The following is an 18,381-nucleotide window of genomic DNA, read 5'->3' on the forward strand; positions in this document are numbered from 1 at the left end:
CTAGGGCTCCCTAAACCATTTTGAGGATATATCACCAATGTTGAAAGGCCTTCTAATAATGTGCCACCCCCTCAAGATCCACAACAACTCTTACCAAGCCTTTAGTACATGGACCTTTGAGGCAATATTACTCATATTATATTGTATGTTGATAATATACATTTATGCACACCACACACATACACATGCTTGCCTATCCAGATTCTTCCAGGACATGAAACAGGGCGGCTTCTGGAATAAAGTTCTTATGATCTATTATCGAGTAAGATAATTTCTTTATGACTAGCTCAAAGAGGAAAAGATGTTAGAATCTTCTTGGGCTTTATTACTGAAAAGTAAAAAGAGTTCTCTTATACAGATGGGACATTAGCTTAGTAAGCAAGATTTTTGTGTGGCCTTTCTAAGTATCATGGGAATTTCAATTAAGAATATTTAACTAATATTTTATTTCACTGATATAAAGTATACTGTTTGTTTAAATAGCACAATGCCCAGTGGTTTATTGACTTTTTTAACAGCACACATTTTCTGCGTGTGGCTACTTTCTGAAATATCAACCGTACTTCACTAATCGAGATACATGCAGAGGATCCTCTTCAGAGAGACCAGGAGGTAAACAATCCCATCTGGCTATTCAAAGTTCTAGTCATTTTGACATATATGAATATTCTACTAATCTGTAGTTTCTGAGGGCTCACATTATTTTGGAAATTGTAATCTGGGTACAAATGTTATGCTGCATAGTTTTATGTCACCTTTACCCAAACTAAAGTCATTTGAGAGGAGGGAACCTCACTTAAGAAAATGCTTCTATAAGGTCAGGCTGTTGGCAAGCCCATATGGTATTTTCTTAACTAGTGATTGATGGGCAAGGGTCCAGCCAATTGTGTGTGGTACCACCCTTGGCCTGGTGGTCTTGGGTTCTGTAAAAAAGCAGTCTGAGTAAGTCATGATGATCAGGCAGCACTCCTCCATGGCCCCTGCATCAGCTCCTGCCCCCTGGTTCTGGCCGAGGTTGAGTTCCTGTCCTGACTTCTTCAATGATGAACAGCAATATGAAAGTGTAAACCAAATCAACCCTTTACTCCCCAAGTTGCTTTGGTCATCATAGGAATAGTAATCCTAACCAAGGCAAATGTCTAACTGACTTGTTTTAGCTGGCATAACACACACACAAAAAAAACACACACACACACACACACAAACACACACACACACACACACACACACACACACACACACAAAATCTCACTGGTGAGAAGCAATTTCCTATCTGATTACTCAATAAGTACTTATGATCTCAAGTGCAAAGTCCAAAAGGCTAGTTGTTCTAAAAAAAATTCTGTGTCTATTGAAACTGGTACTAAGTCATGTAATATTATTTTGCTGTTTTCATTTATTTGAATTACTTTGGTCTGTAAATTATATTTTTTGCATATCTATTGCCTAGCTAGCTAGCTAGCTACCCATTTTTCTATTATCTGTTTGTGTCTATTTCTTCATTTGTATGTTCCATAGTTTATTGGTATAAGTAAAATGTTCATGGGACATGCTTCTGTAACTTCAGTACTTAATTTTTGTCTTACTCCCCTTCTTCCTCCTACTTCTCAATCCAAAACTTTTCCTTAAAAGAGCAATGACCATTTATTATCTCTCTCACTCTCCTTGAACTTTAAATTCAGGCATGGCTCCATTGGGCAATCCTGTTTCCTCATCTCTCATGAGATTGCAATCAAATGCTGTCTGCACCCATTTGAACATTTGGCGGAAACTGGAAGTTGCTCACTTACATGGGGAGAAAATTGATATGGCCAAATTAGTTACACTCCAAGTGAGTCCCTCCCCAGTGTTCTATTAGGTGTCTTCATAGCATGGCAGCTGGTGTTCCTCTGAGTATTATCACATAAATTTATAATCAGTTTCTTCATTTCTACTCAAAGAAAAAGGCTATTAGGATTTTAATTAACATGCAGATTACATTTTAAACAAATGACCCTTGAGTATGTTACATCCTCCACTCCATACTCATGGCATACATCTCTTATTTCTTTAACCTTCGGTTTCTCACAGCAAACTTTTTGAGTTTTTACTGTACACGATTTCACATATTTTGTTAAATTTACCATCATGTGTTTATCTCTCTCTTTCCAGCTCTACTTACGGATTTCAGGATACAGGTTACAAACTTGGATGAAACTAGTTCAACAGTTATCTTAGTTATGTCTTCTATTACTGTGATAAAATACCACAGGCAATAGCAAGTTAGGGAGAAAGGGGTTTATTTCACTTCCATATCACAGTCTATCATCTAAAGAAGTTAGGGCAGAAAATCAAGCCAGGAACCTGGAGGCAAGAACTGAATTGAAGGGCACCGTGGCAGTTGTAGATTCTCCTTCAAGGTCTATGACTTTACCAGCCCTGAGTAGCTGGCTAGGTTTCTGGCACCAGACATAATTTCCATCTTGTTGAGCAGGTCTTAAGTTCAATTAGAAAGCTAATGGTTATCACTGAGTACTGATCCTTGAGGTTATCATGCCATATCAGTCATTGTTGTACCTCAACCCTATACAAAGAACTATAGGCAATTAAGGAATACTAGGGGGGAATAGTCTTCCCTAGAAAAGTGTTCACCAATTGCTTATCCGATACCAAATGGTCAGCTCTGAAAACAAAAATACAAGTAGCATTAAACAGATTGAGCAGGTTGCATTTATATATATATTCTGTACATGACAACAATTAATGAAAAAAAAGAGTCCATGAATTTAAGAGAGTGGTGCCTTGTATGGGAGGGTTTGGAGGGAGGAAAGGGAAAATGATATAATCATAATAAAATCTCAAGAAAATAGAGAATCTTGTCAAAGTTTCTGTACAGTAAAAGTCATGTGAACAGAAACCATGCAGGATATAGAAAGTTGTCACCTATACTTCAGACAGAAGAGCGACAGCTAGAATATCTAAAGAACTACAAAAACTAAACACTTAAACAACAAAACTGCTCATCAATAAATAGGCCAATGTACCAACAGGAAGAGATGTTTGAACATCTGCATTTATTGATGCTCTATACACAATATCTATACACAATATGAGCCTAGATGTTTGTGAACAAATTAATGAACAATGAAAATGTGTCACATATACCTAGTAGGGTTGTATTTATGGGTAAAAAAAAATGAAGTTATGAAAGTTATAGGAAAAGTGGATGGACTTGTAAATTATTTGATTAAGTGAGATAACTCAGACTCAGAAAGAAAACTAGAGGTGGAAGGGTAGAACCTGGGGATGGGCAGATGGGGACAATCAACTAAAGCAAAGTATGCTAGGAAGACTCATTTAATTCTATCATGGTTTCTTATTGGGTCCTGGCAAGAGGAATTATTTATAAGAACATTGGATTACTACAGTTGGTTGCAGCACCATGAAGAAAATCTCTCCCTTCCCTAGCAACCATTAACTGCGTATAGATACTCAGAGAAATGTGGGACCTAGTTGAGTCTCTCTCCTCTACCATTATCTGCTTGTAAATCCTTAGAAAGAGAGGGTGGCCTCAAGTGACTTGCTTCTCTCTTTCTACCTCTCTTCCTCCATGTACCCTGAGGCTGGGAAAGAGTGACATAGAAGTCTCACTAACAGCTAAATATTCAACAGTCCTTTATTCTTATCACCATGAACAGGCAGGAGTCTTGCACCTTCAACTGACCATTGTAAAATGGAATTTCTCTGACCAGTGCTGATGGGAAGCACTACCAAAAACAAACAACAAAACAGTAAAGAATGAGGACCATCTGAGACTAAGAGGGCATCAGTGGGAGTGGGAGAACAAGATGGTCTAATCCATAGTAAATAAAATTTAAACATAATAAAAATATTTTATGCATGCATATATGAAAATATCATAATAGAATGTGTATAATTGATATCTATGAATAAAAAAGTGAAAAGGAAAAATTATTATTTGTATGCTTATTTTAAATCAAAATTCAGAAAGGTTTTACCTCAAAATATTCCTTCACTAAGCATTTAAGGTCATGGCATACAACTTTAAATTCTCTTTGGGTACCTGTTTTTTTCAAATTTAATCTCAATTTCTGTGTACATTATTTTATCACACAAATTTCTACTTGATTACTAACTTTATGCAATTTTAAAGAATTCCATATTTCCCAGAAAAGTCAGTATATATTTAAGATTTTGTGAAGTAAATTTTGGGTGTAATGACATAATGAATGTAGAGGGCTTCTATTCTCTAACTCATCAAACCACCAGATTCTGGGCGCTGTGGCTGGAACTTGGTATACGGTGTACAGTATTAACTGTTTCCCAAACATGACGGGAATGGTGAGGCGAGATGGGCTTACATGACAACTTAGTTAACTAAAAACATCCTGTCCTAGAATTTCCTCCCTATATCTAAAATTACCTCCATCCCTTCATATTATTTTTCCAGGACCCCATTTCCTGATAATTCTTTAATTTAGAATTTCATACATGATTCTTTTTTTTTTTTTTTTTTTGTGGTTTTTCGAGACAGGGTTTCTCTGTGTAGCTTTGCGCCTTTCCTGGAACTCGCTTTGGAGACCAGGCTGGCCTTGAACTCACAGAGATCCGCCTGGCTCTGCCTCCCGAGTGCTGGGATTAAAGGCGTGCGCCACCACCGCCCGGCTCATACATGATTCTAATGTCCTTTGATCATATGTATTCCTCTGTCCCTTCTCCAATACCTCTTGTGTCCCCAAATCCTCCTCACAAAGTCATGTTTTCTTCAGTAATTATTATTGTGATTATATACCAATTGAGACAAGTTAGTTTTGCCTATAAACATGGATATAGGACTGACACATAGGCATCAGGAACCTAACAGGAGTTGATCTTCCCAAAAATAAATGAAACCTGACATTTCTACCTCAGCAGACACTGATTGTCCTACTGCTCTTCAACTATTGGTAGGGCCTTGTGAGGTCTTCATTCATCTATGATGCAGTGCTGCCTGGTTTGAACTTGTGTTAAGTTTTGTTCAAGAGAAAGGTCGTGGATGTAAAATCCCTGTCATGCCCAGAAGATACTACTTTGCAGCAGTGTTCCTGGTCCTCTGGCTATGAAACTCTTCCCTCATCGTTATCCTATTCTGAGACTTTTTTGAGTTTTGTATTTAGAGATGTGTTATAGATAACTCACTTGGGGCTGCTTCGATGTGCTACCCCATTACTTCAGTTGAGCAGCAGCTGAGGCTGATCTAATCACAAGTAACTAATCCCAGGACTCATGTTATCATCTGGGATTTATCACCATCCCAAGTGTTCATCCTTATTTCTGTATGAGATGGTTCCAGAAGCCATGGGGCTTCGATGCCTTTCCCTGGAAGGGCTTTTCCTAGAGACTGATCCACCACTGAAGTTTTCTGTCTCCTGATGAGCCTCTCAGGCCATTGCTTTCTTCTTCAACAGTTTTCTCTAATATTTGTTGATGCTTTTTTTTTCTTGCTACTATTGGTTTTAGCTGTGGGTCAACCCTTTTCACTGGCCAAGAATATTTGTTCCTTCTTCAGTCAGCTCCCTATGTCAGTGTATATCTTGTACTTGAAGAAACTAATAGTCTAAGTTGTTCACATCTTTTTGTGTATATTCTGAGACAGGAACTATTTTTGTTTCTGTTCTTATTTTTTTTCCTGATTGTCTAGTCTGGTTTGGGACTATTTTTTTTTTTGTCCTTACTCTACAGTTTCCCTTCTGTGACTAATTTATGTATTCTCTGTATATAGCATTCTCTTGAAGGGTTGGCATTGTTAAAATCCCTGGGCAATGGATCACTGTGTGGGGATTTAAAGGATATTATCCTTGTAGCTGCTTATCATCTAGGTTTGAAAAGAGCTATTTTTTCCTTTTCCCTTTCCCCTTTCTATATTTGAACATTTATCACTTCCTTTTCTATCTTTTGTCCTTAAATTTTAAACAAAGAAGTACCTTCAGCCTTCAAGGTGATTATTATTCTCTCAATGTCAAGCTTGCTCACTACTTACTACACTTTATATGTGTCTAACACAAAATGTAGAACTAGTTTTAAACAATACACATTTCTCTTTCATGATATAAAATTTTAAGCAGAGACATGGTGACAAGCCCACAGTGGAGTATGCTGGTTTAAATAGGAATGGGCCCCAGAGACTCATTTGTTTGGATGCTTGGCCCACAGGGAGTGGCACTATTAATCCCAACACTAGGGAGGCAGAGACAGGTGGATATCTGTGAGTTCAATGCTGATCTACAGAGTGAGTTTCAGGACAGCCAGGGCTACACAGAGAAACCCTGTCTCAAAAAGTCAAAACAAACAAACAAACAAACAAACAAGAGACAAGAAAGGCTACCACCTCTTTGCTGGATGAAAACAAAGAAGATGGTAAAGACACCGCTCCAGTTGTTCATTCCGCACAGGTAATGGGAGGCTCTATGCAAAATCGATGACTTCGTATAAACCGTGGAAAAGCAAAGCCAGTTGAAAATAATTTTTGTCAAAGCTGTTAATTTTTTAAGTGTTTTATCTCCACTTCAATCGTAATGCAGTGTTTTAAAACACTGGTGTTAGTGTGCTTCTTAAAATATATTTCTATAACTGAATCTAACACACATCAGAGATTTCTAGTTTTCAGAAGTCTTTACTGAGAGGTCATTTCAGGGGACAAAAGTTCTAAGCCAAAACCACAGGTATCAGAAATGATGTGTTACTTCATATGAAATGTCATTTAGAATAATGGCCTCTGCCCTTTATCTAAGGCAATACATTGAGAAGATAAGCTTCAACTTCTACAATAAGTTTCCAAAATAGCTTAATATTTTTTTTGGTTCTAATCAAGGCACATAAGAACTCTGAAATTGTATCTAATAAGAGAAAACCAAAATGATCCTTTGTAATCCTTTAAAAGAGCACACTGCTGCCTTATGTGTGATAGTTACCCATAAACTACAAATTATTCTTTACTGACATAGTTCAATGCTCCATGGAAGTCATCACTTAAGATTTTTCACTGATTATATGTTATTTTAAAAAAATTGAAAACTGGGAGGAAATGAAACCTTGGTAACTCATATAAGACAGATAAAAGTTAGAATATGTCCACATTAACCTACCAGAAACTACTGTCTTAAATTAGAATTTCTATTGTTGTTATAAGTTACCACAACTAAAAGTAACTGAAGGATGTCAGGGCAGGAACTCAAGGGAGGGAGCTGGAAGAAGGAACTGAAGCAGAGGTCCTGGAGAAGTGCTATTTACTGGCTCACTCCTCAGCCTGCTTTTTTATATTCCTCAAGATCACTTGCCTAAGGATAGTACCACCCATATTAGACAGGGTCCTTCAACATCAATCATTAATCAAGAAAATGCCTACAGGCCAATCAGATTGAGACATTTTATTTCCTTCCTTCCTTTTTTTTTCAATTAAGATTTGTTTCTTCTCAGATGTGTCTAGAGTTGTGTTAAGTGAACAAAACCAACTGGCACAAGTACCAAGAACCTACCTGTGTCACACAAAGATGTCTTTGTTACCACTTCCACCAATGGAGAACACATTGGTAAAGGAACCATGAGTCTCATCATTAAATGGTTATAAAGATCTGATGTGAGGTATATGGCTTGGGTTCATGGTAATTCAAGGAAGAAGTGCTTTGTTATTGAATCACAATTAAGGAGGGTAGTAAAATATGCAATAGGCTAAACAGCCTTTCTCCAAGATACTAACCCCTAGAACCTACAAATTTTATTTTGTGTGAAAAAGGAGACCTGTGGTGATATTGTGTTCCCCAATATACTGCGGACCTTAATAAACTTATCTGGGATCAGAGGACAAAACAGCCATAGATAGACATAGAGACCCAAAAATGATGGCACACACACCTTTGATCTAGAATTCCAAAGGCAGAGATCCGTCAGGATTTCTGTGAGTTCAAGCCACACTGGAAACAGCCAGGCATGGTGACACATGCCTTTAATCCCAGGAAATGATGGCAGGAAGCAGAAAGGTATATAAGGTGTGAGAACCAGGAACTAGAGCCAAGTTAGGCTTTTAGGCTTTTATCAGCAGTTCAGCTGAGATTCATTCCGGATGAGGACTCAGAGGCTTCCAGTTTGAGGAAACAGGATCAGCTGAGAAGTTGGTGAGGTGAGGTTAGCTGTGGCCTGTTCTGTCTCTCTGATCTTCCATCATTCACCCTAATAACTGGCACTGGGTTTGTTTTTATTAATGAGAACTTTAAATATTCATGCTATGGAGACCTTTGAAGATGTGATCAAGTCAAGTACTTTGAGATACAGGATGACTTTTGATTATCTAGACAGGCTTATAATGGAATCAAAGGAAGATGATAACAGCCTGGGGAAGTGGTTCAGTAAGTAAGTACTGGCCACACAAGTGTGATGCCCTGAGTTTATATCACCAGAACCTACATAAAGCCAGATACAGTACCAACTATTTGTAATCTACACATTCCAATGATGAGATAAAATAAAATCCAGAGGGAAGATCCTGCCTCAAACAAAGGTAGAAGAAGAAGACACAAGGTTGTCCTGGCACCTCCACATTCACGTTGTAGCACATGTGTGTTTGTGTGTTCATGCATATACATGTGAACATATAGATAAAAAAGAGAATGCCACATGAACACAGAAGGAGAGACATTGAGCCATCAGAAGGGAGTACCATCAGCCAGCAGAACCTGGAAGAAAGAGGAAGGAATTCTAAATATAGGATGTTTGTTGTCTAAAGGTTTTATGTCTAGGAGGGATAAGAAGAAGAGCAGAACTAAAAGCTGTCATTGGGAAGAAACAGTAGTTACATAACAGATCGAAGATGGGACATATAGACTCTGTTTTCCATAGTGTTTACGTTCTGTCTTTGCTCAGACATGACTATTAAAAGGTCTGCTTTTTGTTTCACTGAGTGTCAGAACGACCTTGTGTGGTGTTAGATCTTATTAAACACTTTATATTCAACAGTAGAAAAACCAAGACCTTGTGGCTTGTTCCAGTTTCCAGCTGACAGCTGTCAAGGCTGTTTTCCTTTCTCATTACTAATTTGATGAGTGAAGCTGGTATTGCAGTCCTGCTTTCTACCCTTTATCCACCACGATTGACTTCTATCATCCCGCATTAAGGCAACAAAAAAGGAGGCACATCAGGATGTAACATGCCAGTTAATGGTAAGTGTTACAGGAAACAATAATTGAGAAATGGGGCAGGGATATGTTAGAAGGGTTGATGTTCTAAAAAAGGCTTTGAGAGGTCTCACAGGTAAGGTTGTATTTGAGGAGGAACACCATGTAAATGGTGAAGAAAGAGAAGGAAAAAAATTCCAAGCAGGGAATAGATAGGCACTGAGGTTCTTTAGCTCTCTTTCATCAAGAAGGCTGCTATAGTGAGGGGAAGGGTGAGGTTATAGGATATTGGTTTCTGGGGAAGGAGTTTTTAGAGACCTATGATATGATGGAGAGAAGGCACTGGCGATAAGGATTAAGCAGAAGAATGACATAATGTAACTACCTTTCTCTGTAGAGATAATTGGATAGAAGGTAATGATAGAATATCATGTTACAAGCTATCATCAAATAACTGCTTCACCATAAATTCACTGTTTTAAATGGAAGTATAACTTTCTATGCAAGATAGAGCAAACATAACTTTACAATCATTGATCTGAGCGACATCTTTATAACCAAAAGATAAAAAAAGAAATCCCTCTACAATAACAGAAAGACCACTGATAGGAAGAAACATAATCCATATACAATAGTACCTCTGATGTTCTATTGTCCAAAGCATTCAATATGAATCAAAGCAGACACAGAAACTGGCATCTAGCATTCAGAAAATCCATGGGAAAACTGTAAGTGCCACCATAAAGTAATGGTTAGATAAATTTAAAGGGTGGGACATTTTATACAACAACTCCAGCAGTGATCATTTAATGGGTCAACAGCATCTGTACAAACATATGGGCCACTCTGTGTTGTTAAAAAAAAACTTGAGACATTAAAGATGTAGAGTTCTTGTAACTGTTAGGCATAAGGTATACAGGATTCTCATTTTAATTAATATCAGAAGCACTAAGAGGACTTATTAAGAGTATGAATCATTGGTCCCTAATTATCATTTTTCTCTGATTCAATAACAAGTTGATTTGAAGAAATGATTTCTTGTTCTCCTACAAAGGGTAAAGTCTACTTGCCCTTTCCACTGAAATTATATATGAGAGTCATCCATTTCAAAAGCCATAAAGTAAGTGGTTAGGGTTTACCCAGCATTAATTTCTAAGAACCTGGTAAGAAAATCTTGAGCATCTCAGGCTAGACAAAGTTAAGTCCCCAAACCACCCATTATGTAAAAAAGAAAAAAAAAGCGAATATATCATTGCTTATAGAAAATAGAGATCACTGGATGGTGGTGGCACATGCCTTTAATCCCAGCACTTGGAAAGCAAGGCCAGGAGGATCTCTGTGAGTTCGAGGCCAGCCTGGACTGCAGAGTGAGTTCCAGAAAAGGTGCAAAGCTACACACAGAAACCCTGTCCCAAAAAACCAAAATAAATAAATAAATAAATAAATAAATAAATAAATAAATAAATAAATAAATAACCGAAAAGAAAATAGATATACAATTCAGTAAATGTGGCAGTGCAAGCTGGTTAAGGTATGAGTTTTTATCTATGTAGAGCACTTTCTGTCCTGGAGTCCTTTTTCAGAGGCCAACTTCCCTGTGACCCGTGCTGTTAGATATCTTCAAGGTACACTCTTTAGGAACCAGGTCCTCTTTGAACTTCAATAACTAGACCTCTTGACATGAGGTGCAAAGATGACCCATATTCTAGTCTATTCAATTTCACAAGAAATAATAGGGTCATGCTATGGAGTTTTGATATATTTAAACAGACTGATTGGTTCACAGTCCTCCTTTAGTGTATAAAGTAAGACTATTATTAATATTGGAAAGAATATAGGTATAGAATTAGAAAGTCTAAATTCATGTGGATATGACTAAAGCTGATTATAATATGCCTTCTCCCCTGTTATCACTTTCTTGCCTGCAAGTAGAATATGCCACAGCTCAAGTCATAGAGCTGTTATGATGTAGTTAGTATTCTTAGATGAGCATGGTTAGTTCCTTTTGCTGTACTATGGATTTTACCAGTGAACCATTCTATTGGTATACATCAACCTTCTCGTTTTGTTGGAACTAGCAAGATAATTGTCCCATCTGCCTGAATAATGATGAGATGACACCAAGCCACTGTTGTCCCACTCCAGGTTTAAAGTAATGTAGATGAGTCATCCCATGGGGTACTCAATCAGATGAATTAGGGAAGAATCCTGTATCTTGAAGCTTGTTATTTAATGATTGGACTACTTTCAAGTTTTTGTATTTGTTAAATTTCGATGGTCTTCAGCATATCTCAGAATGACCCATATTCTATTGTTTTCAATTTCACAAGAAACAATAGGGTCATGCTATGGAGTTTTGGCAACACTGACTGTTGCCTTATCTTTGAACTGAATTACATCAAATTTTCCAAGTGTAAAAATTATGATCATACTCATTAAATTCCTAACGTAGCTCTAAGCTGCCAGACCTTGATACAATTTGTTGGAATTACCTGAGACTGCCATAAAAACTCCAATACTTTTCAACTACTGCCACTAGGTCTTAGTTTTCTTCTTTTAAAAATGTGACACAAAATAAAAATAAAAATACATTAAAACTGTTATGTTTATAAAATATTGAAATGCAAGAGATAAGGAATTGCTATATGAGACATTGGAATATTGATCCACACAGAATTTTTTATCAATATGATGAAAATCCTAAACTGGGCTTTGTAAATATTATGAAAAGTTATTACAAGTAAATTTGGCCTATTTTCTGGTCTCAAATATTACAAGTGGAACTATAGATTGGTCATTATTTAGGATCTAATTATACTTGTTTTATTCAAAATACTTTTTAGAGGCCAGAGAGATGGTTCAGCCCTTGAGAGGACCCATTGCTCTTTTAGGGGACCCAAGTTCATTTTCTAGCACCCACTTCAGGTGGTCCACAATGGCTGTAATTCCAGTCAGTTCCAGGAGTTTTGATACCCTCTTCTGGCCTTTGTAGGCACTTACACGCATATGGTATACATAAAATCTCACTGCCTCCTCTGTTCCCTCCTCCCCCCTCACTCTCTCACTTTCTTTCTGACACATACATTTTAATAATATGTTTGGAAAAGAACATCCAAATAAATGAAGTAATGATGAATGGATGACTCACAAGTATCATCTATTCCATCAGCTTACTCGAAACTCCACTATCTCCTAGTTTATCACCCTCCCAGACCTCCAAATTCCTTGTAATCTCTAAAAAGAAAGATATGTTGTATCTTAGGGAACTTTTCAGAAATTGAGTCTATTTCACTTCCCTATTCTGTGGGAGACGCAGTGGGTATAGGAATCACCCATTTCAGTGAGTGCAGCAAGCTATGGTACTTACTGTGCTCTGAAGAGCAAACACATCTTGACTTCTCCACAGTATTTTTGCTACTCCTGGGATGTCATGCTAACAGAGACAGACAACCTAAGCAGCCGACCTCGACCTTACTCACAGACTATCCTTGTCCTCAACTCTGCCACCCTCCTCTATATTTCTAGGATTCACTTGACTGGAAGTTCATGAGCTTATGAAGCCTCCATTTTCTCAATTGCCTCTACCTGAACTTTATTTCTACTTCTGGAATCAAAAACATTTTAGACTCTATGGAATTCATCATTCCCTGGATCCAGCTTTTTTGGGGGGGCAAAATCATACTGACTTCCTTTCAAGTTTTCTGATTAAATGCTGTCTTAGCAGCATATCATATTTCCAAACTCTAGAACCCATTATTCTACTGTGACTATGATTAGACTAATTCTTCAGAGACCAAACAAAAGTAATGTGAATACTGATGATTTCATTTTATCCCAGGTTTATGAATGGACTTATGACATTGCCAAATTATGGGGATGATGTCAGTGCTAATGAAAATATTTCACAGATCAGTGGTGGTGAGAATGATCCCCAATTCCTTCCAGGGTCCCATCTCTATACCTCTACTTCAAACACATTATTTTGGAAATATTAAGAGCCATTTAGTTTGATGTTACCAAGAGTCACACCTTACTCTCCAGGACTCAAGATAATAAGCTTAATAGGTTAATGAAACAATTATATCCACATCACACACCATGATTCTGTTCATCTACAGACTTCCAGTTTACATGGAAGCATATATGAGTACTGATTTATTTTTGTACTTTGATGTTTTAAGAAACAAGGCCATTGTACAATAACAAAAGAATGTCTAATTTGTATCACACCATCATTTAGAAACAAACTGTACTTGATAGCAGAGAAGTAAGTCCACATGCCTTTTTTGAATAGGAGATTGCTCACAAAGAGAAGTACAGCAGAAAAATGAATCAAGTAACAGACACATGCTAATAACCTTCCCCAAGCCTGCTAAACATCCCAAGGAAATTATAAGAGATGAAATACTTATGCTTCTCACTGTCGAAAAGGTTGCAATCTCTGAAGCTTACCAAATGTGAACAGTAAGCCACCTTCCACCAGGCCTTGGGGACAGCTTGATTGCCTGCCTACAAAGCATGGGAATAATGACTGAGGGAGACCTAGGTCTCTGAGACAAGCTCTTTAGTTCCCTTCTTCATAGATTTCACATATATATTTATTTTTCTTTATCTTGCCAATCCTGTGAAGGAAACTTCCCAGGCTCCCATCTCTCAGTAACTCTTTGAATGATTCTGACTACACTTGCACAATGGCCAACATGGGTACCAATTAATCTGTTCCCTTGAAAAGAAAATTGGAACAGGTAGTTGGAGTCAGGCTTACAGACAGGCATGGGAGTGAGGATCATTATTCTGAAATAATCGCCTACTTATCGCAGTTATAAACCAGCAAAGATTTTTTTCTCTCCATGGAAAAGAATGCTGAGATAATAGTGCTTATTTATCTATTTAATGAAATGGTGAAAGGTTTATTTAGATGTTGTTTGTAAAGTATGTGGGAATGAAATCTACTATCTAAGTGCTAAATATGATTATTATCCACCCTAGCACTTTTATGTGAACATTCTGTTCTGTTTCTTTCTCAAAGAAGTCTATTTCAGGATAGCTAAACAGTTTACCCAGAGCTCTGTGAAAGGTTTCCACGCTGGGAGGATGTGGAGAAGCCAAAACGTCCCTAATCACTACAGACAAGACAAAAAATTAAGTGATTGGTGTGATTCACAGACACATGAAGCTATTCTCAGAAAACTTCATAGTACAGAACAGGGGTTTCATTAATGAGAAAAATATCAGAGTAAAATCAATGACACCATCAAAAAACAGAGAAATGACTAATGCTGTGGGAGACAGGCACCTCAGGAGAGCCATAGAATCCTGCATTGGCCATGCCACCAAACCACAGGAAGAAGTTACTTTCCTAGGAAAAGACCATGAAAAATTAAAGTCACTGGGGCCTGGAATTATCCACCCAGAAGACTCTAAACTTTAGGAGGTTTAGCATGGCCCTGATTATCCCATTTCACACTTACTATGAGTTTTGGTGAGTTACAAATTCACCCTATATTTTTCTGAGGCACAAATAATGGAAAGAGAACTAGCCATGTTTGTAAAACCCATCTGCCCATGTCACTATAGATGAACTCAGAGTCTGAACCCTGAATATGTTGAAGGAAAAATGATACAACTTGAGCATCCTTTAACTGAAATCATTAGGACCACAAATGTTTGGATTTGAGATTGTTTAAAACATTAAAATATTTGCAGGTATGCAAAGAGCTTTCCTTGGGATGAGACTTAGGTCTAAGCACTATTAAATTTGTGTTTTCTATATCCCTTTATTCATAGCCTGAAGGTAATTTTATGCTATATTTTAAACTATTTTGTGAATGAAATGAATTTTCATGCTGTGGAATTTTCCATTTGAGCTGTCTTGTCAATATCTAAAAAGTTTCAGATTTTGAAGCATTTCAGATTCTGGGCTTTTAGAATAATGATGTCTTAGCTCATGCCTATAAAGAGCCAAAGGACCTGTAATACCATTCAGGAAAAGAGAATCACTTGATATTAGAAGGAATCTAAAGAGGAAAGATTGGAGTAAACTTACTAACAGAAAGATCATGGTAGTGAAAAAAGTACTTCCCACAGTTGCCTTTAAATACAAAAAGAAGCTTCCCCCTACAACCCGCCCCCCACCCCAGATTGCTAGAATTTCATCCTTTAAACAGAAGAACGTGTACATGTATTCACTGGAACTATAATGAAAGAACGGCAGAAGCCCAACTGGTCTTCCTCAATTCTAATTTCTACCAGTTAGAAAGTCTGAGTGAAAAAAAAAAACAAAACAGCCAGCACTCATTGCAATCAGCATCAGCTGCCTGCAATCAAGCTCAGAGCATTTGCAGGTGTTTGCAGGACCTGACTGAGGAATTTTTGACATTTCTATATAGCGTGTCAAACAAGGTCAGGAGTTGAAGGAGATCAAAATGAAGCAGTGTGCACTCCTTGCACTTGGCTGATACTATATCTGATTAAACAAATAGCAGATGTTCCTCAGAAGCATTAGCATTGGATAGCCCAAAATAAAAGAAAAATAAGAAGCGGAAGTCTGGAAGATTGGAAGTTGTTTTTGCCTGTGTGAATATGCTCATGTTAGGGAGACGTGTGAGGTTGCTCCATGCTTCTAATCAGACCCGTTGGAATTGTTGTTTTGGAGCAAAGACGTCCCATTATGATCTGTATTAAAACGAATCTGTGTTTATGGCAATTACTTCATCTTTTTTTGTCTGCAACAAGATGTACTAAAAGCTGATTTATTGTACAGATTTAATAAGCATTTTTTTTTAGTATGGAATTTAAGCTGGCAAAAAAATTTCCAGGGGGGTTAATTAGAAACAGCTACAAAGGCAAAAGGCAGCTTGAAGCCAAGGCTATTTGCCCTGGACACCATCCAGTCACTCTCCAAGGTTTTCGCTGTAAAAAGATAAGATACTTTAAAGATAAAACCATTCCCATTCCAATGCCTTCATCCAGTTTTAGTAGCATGTGCATAACTGTCTGCTTCTTAATGATATAGATTGCCTAGAATGAGCAGAATGTTAAACTCTTAGTAGCTCCAAGTTCATATTTTCAACAATCATAAGCTATTACTATTCTTTAGGGAATTTTGGCTCTTCCTAAATTTTCTTCTGTTTGTCCCAAACTTAGAAATAGTTAAAGGGATGGACATCAATCAGTTCTGCCTTCACTTTTGTCAGTATTTTTAGTATGTGATTCCTGGTATATTATCTAGATCCTGGTTTGCTCAGAGGCTTTAGAATCTCTGGAGTCTCGTCCTGCTGCTTCTAGGCAAGACATTAAATTAATGTTGGGATATATGTATTTAAAACATATAAGATTAATATTTTTAAATTACAGACAGCCGTGGAATTAGAAGATCCCTTCACATTATTCAAAGGAATTCAGCAGACATAGGTGGTCTGTCCCTATGTGTGATCCTAAGAATTAATCTCAAGTGACCTTAAAACTATACATTAAAAGTGACATTAAAACAGATACAAGAATACCTGTTGATTTTATTTTCTGTTGCCTCCTCTTTTCCTCCTTTTGATCTTCATTCTCTGGTGGGCCTTTGTCAGGTCCACTAATACGACAGGACCTAAGGTGAATTTCTTAATCATTCTCATTTATCTTGTCTCTCTAAAAATGAGCACAATGGACAGAAATTCATAAAGCATTCCACAACCCCCACAGCAAAGGAATTGCCTTGGAGATCTACAATGGCACTAGTGTTGAAATTGTGCGATAGAAGCTTCGTCTTTTTGTGTCTGTAATGGAGAAAATGCTCTACCTCTCTTGTGTAGAGGTAAAATATTTCTTTAACTATGAAGAGCATTGATAAATTACAAACTCTCTCTCAAAACAAAGAGGGACTGTTCTGATTTAGTGTTTGCATGAATGTAATATTCCCAGAGTCCCAGAAAAATAAGAAAACTGAATTTATAATACCTTAAGTATGCCAGGTATTTAACAAAAAAGATCTATTTTTTTTTGCCAAAAATAAAAGCTCAGAAATACTTTTCTTAAGAATGTAAGTCTATATAATCAAGATGTATCTTTGGGTTAGTTTTGTAATATTGGTTAAAAAAAAAAGCTATAAATGTAGTATATAATGCAAGTATACATTTCATGTTTTTATGTTTTTTAAAGACTTTTAGAACACTGTAGGTTTCAGTTTAATTTTTCTATGAAGAGATTATAAACATGAAAGTTTTAAAATTTTTATATTTGCTCAGTGATCACAACAACCTAATAGTATCTTCATAAACTATTTTGACTAATGAAATATTGAATTATATTTTTAATTATGATATGCTTCTGATAAATATTTTAAATTCATAATATTTATATTATAATCTGTACCATGACTTTAAGACCTCTGAGTCTCAGAGACTAAAAGTATATACAGAGCCTGCATGGGCCAGCACCAAGTCCTCTGCATATGTACTATGGCTTCTTCCAGTTTAGTGATTTTATGGGATTTCTGAGTAAGTGAATGAGTGGGTTTCTGATTCTTTTGCCTTTTCTTGGGCTCTTTTCCTTATGTTGGTTTGTCTTGTCTAACCTCAATGTGATAGGTTTTATTATATTTTATTTTTATCTCTCAGAAGCCTATTGATTTCCAGTGAGAAACAGAAAAGAAGTGGATCCAATGAGAGAAGAGGTGGGAAGAACTAGGATATAACATGATCAGGTTATATTATGTGAGAGAAAAAAAAATCGATTTTCAATTAAAGGGGAAATAAAAAGACCTGTAAGACTAATAGAGCAAGACCCTGGCCAACAACAATCCCCCAAAAACAAAAGACTAAGGGTTGGAGAGATAGCATGTTTGGTAATACCCCTGTCGTGCAAGTACAAAGCACAAAGACCTGTTGAGAGCCCCAACACTTACATATAAAGCCAGATGCAGGACTGTGTGTCTGAAACCCTAAGGTTTGTAGTTCATAGATAAGGCAGATAGAGCTCTGGAGCTGGATGGCCAGTCAGTCTAGTGGAATCAGGAAGCTCTGAGTTCAGTGAGGGACTTTGTCCCAAAAACTTAGGTGGAGATCAATTGAAAAAGACACCTAATGTCTACCTACGGCCTCCATATGTATCTGTACACATGAACACATATAAGCAGGTACAAACACATCTCCCCCTCCATGCAAAAACTGCATCCTACTAAATACTATTTCCAATACAATTAGTATACTTGAACTTTCAACCATTTATGTAATGGAAAATGGTGTTA

General features: G+C 37.1%; 1 long non-coding RNA gene across 1 annotated transcript in view; it reads right to left on the reverse strand.

Annotated features, from left to right (window-relative positions):
• LOC131924166 (uncharacterized) overlaps window positions 1–18,381 on the reverse strand; it is a 79,271-nt gene that overhangs the window by 56,035 nt on the left and 4,855 nt on the right. Inside the window, exon 2 of the long non-coding RNA XR_009382808.1 lies at window positions 16,652–16,784. This is a non-coding gene — a long non-coding RNA (uncharacterized LOC131924166). The remainder of the gene's footprint in view (window positions 1–16,651; window positions 16,785–18,381) is intronic.

This window comes from Peromyscus eremicus, chromosome 14 (assembly GCF_949786415.1).
Source record: "Peromyscus eremicus chromosome 14, PerEre_H2_v1, whole genome shotgun sequence".
Classification (NCBI taxonomy): Eukaryota; Metazoa; Chordata; class Mammalia; order Rodentia; family Cricetidae; genus Peromyscus; species Peromyscus eremicus.